Genomic DNA, 2,735 nt, shown 5'->3' on the forward strand with positions numbered 1-2,735 from the left:
GTGATAATTTTTCGTGTAAATTATTGTGTTGTGTTAATTATTATTTTGAAGATATAAGGGTGGCATTTTACCGTTGATATTATATGAGTATAAGGGTGGCATTTCACTGTGGTTGTGTTTATTGAAATATTATCTGGGCAGAGCAATAAGGGTGGCAATATGAGCGATAAGAGTGGCTATTGATATTTTTTGGGCGGAGCGATAAGGGTCGCTATAGAAGTGATAAGGGTGGCAATAGGAGCGATACGGGTGGCTATTGTCAGGGATGATATGTCACGATGTGGGGTTTGTGGCGTTGATGATTTTCATGTGATATTGTAATTTTTTTGTGTTTATTTTTATACCATGTGCAATTTGTCTTGTTGTTGGTAAATTGATAACAATCTGATTTATGTTAAAATTGAAAGCATGTGGCTATTGCCAGGCGGATTATAAAATGAATTGTGGGCATAAGGTGTTGTGATGAAATGATAATGATATTTGGCACATGAATTGTCCGTGCAGTTGTGATATGAAATGAGGGCACGAGGTGCCGGAAAAATATGATGATTTAATTATGGGCACGAGGTGCCGTAGAAATATGAAAAATGGGTTGAGACCTGTGTTTACGAAAAATATGAAAATGGGCTGAGACCCGTATTTTTATGATTTTGAAATAAGGTGTCACATGGTGACTCTTTAATCGAAAGAATTATATTCAAAATATTTATTTGAAAGGATTTTTATTCAAGAAGAATTATATTTGAAAGATCGACGAAAATATATTTGAAAAAGAGTTTTATTCGTAAGAATTATATGTGAAAGATATTTAATTGAAGAACTTGAGTTAACTGGGTGTAATTATATTTATTAATTATTGAGCGATATTAAATGGTGATTTTATTGTCTTACTGTGCATATCATTGGTTGTTTTATGTTGCCCTTGTTATTATTTGTTTCCTATTATTTTGTATATTATATTGCACATGTTATTAGACTAGTGAGTGTCTTGACTGTACCTCGTCTCTACTCCATTGAGGTTAGTGTTGATACTTACTGGGTACCGACCATATGGTACTCATACTACACTTCTGCATATTTTTGTGCAGAGTCAGGTATTGGAGATATCGGACTTGAGCAGAGTTAAAGCGCGATCATAAGGATTCAAGGTAGAGCTGCTTGGCCGTCGCAGTCCATTTGAGTTTTTTCATTTCATTGTACTGTTAATTTGTAATCAAACAGTATTGTATATTCGGTCCTCATGATCATTCCATGTATTCACTTAGAGTTCGTGACTCAGTACTACCAGTCTTGGGAGGTTGTATATTCATATTTATTCCGCTGTTAGTTTTGGTTACTTATTTAATTAAAAACAAATAGCTCCAAAATGTAATAGAAATCGGCTTACCTAGTCTTAGATACTAGGTGCCATCACGACACCTATAGTGAGATTTTGGATCGTGACAAAAATATATTTCAAAACGTTAAATCAATCAAACATAAAAAAATTGGTAGAAAATATTTTCCTTCGTACCAAATACACCCTTATAAATGAGTTATTCTCTCCTTAATATGAGTAGCTTTTAATTTAAAAAACCATTGACAGTTTAAATAAATAACACCTTGCTTTAACTCCTTTTGGAATGAAGTAATTAAAATCAATATTTTAAAAGGCGTTTTCGGGGCGAGCCCTGGGGCGAGGCGTACCAAAATTACCCCGGGGTGATGGTATGGGGCAAAAGTATCAAGAAACGTACGCCCGGGCATTCGGGGCATGCACCCGGGCGTTTGAGACGAGTTTTTTTAGTGAGGCGTAAGCCCTAGAGATTTTTTCAAATTAAAACAAAATTTGTTGAATGAGTCCTTCATATAATACCCTAAATTTCAAAATTCAACTTGGTAATTACTCAAAAGTTTTAAAAAGGAACTGAAATGTATTAAATTTAAAAGTCAAGACCTTTTTTATTGATTGAAGTCCCAATTCATTGTCTTTTTTGATTTTTTATATTGTCCGCTAGTCTGCTAAAATCTCCCAAAAGTAATGAATATTCAATTTTTTTTACAAATACAAAGAGAACTCCATTTTTTTTCGTAGCAGTAAGTTCAAAGTTCAAATTGAAGGTTAGTCATCATTTTTGTTCCTCCATGTAAAAAACTTTATTCTTTTCGACTCAAGTTACTTGAGCTTCTAAGTAACGTATAATATATTATTTTGGTTAGTTTTTTGTGGGGATGAAGCACATCTATATATATATATATATATATATTCACATATTTATAGTTTTCTTCATTTTTATGTAATTTTACATGTTTATAAATATTTATTGTAATTATATTATCTTATAAAATATTAAAAATTAAATACCTATAGGACTTAAACATGCATACGTAAAACGCTTCGTCTTGCTATCTTTTAAAATAACCAAACAACGAGCCAAAAAATGTGTTACTAGTACTATACATTCAATTTTCATCGACAATTTTGTTCATCTATAAATCAGAAGCCACATGATATTGACTAAGAGGAGCACCTGATAAGATTTTGGAGAATATAAATGAAAAAAAAGTTATGACAGCTGAAAAGAGGGGAAATAGGAAAGCGCACTCAAAATAACCTTGGGCTGTCCCCAAAACCATGGGCGTCTCTATCACCAACTTGCAAAAGTATAGTGTTTTTATTGGTAAATTCTATCTTAGATAATGAAATTTCACTTTCATCTACTCTATCTCTGTCAACTTTGTTTTTAATTGCATTA

Source organism: Nicotiana tomentosiformis, chromosome 9 (assembly GCF_000390325.3).
Source record: "Nicotiana tomentosiformis chromosome 9, ASM39032v3, whole genome shotgun sequence".
Taxonomy (NCBI): Eukaryota; Viridiplantae; Streptophyta; class Magnoliopsida; order Solanales; family Solanaceae; genus Nicotiana; species Nicotiana tomentosiformis.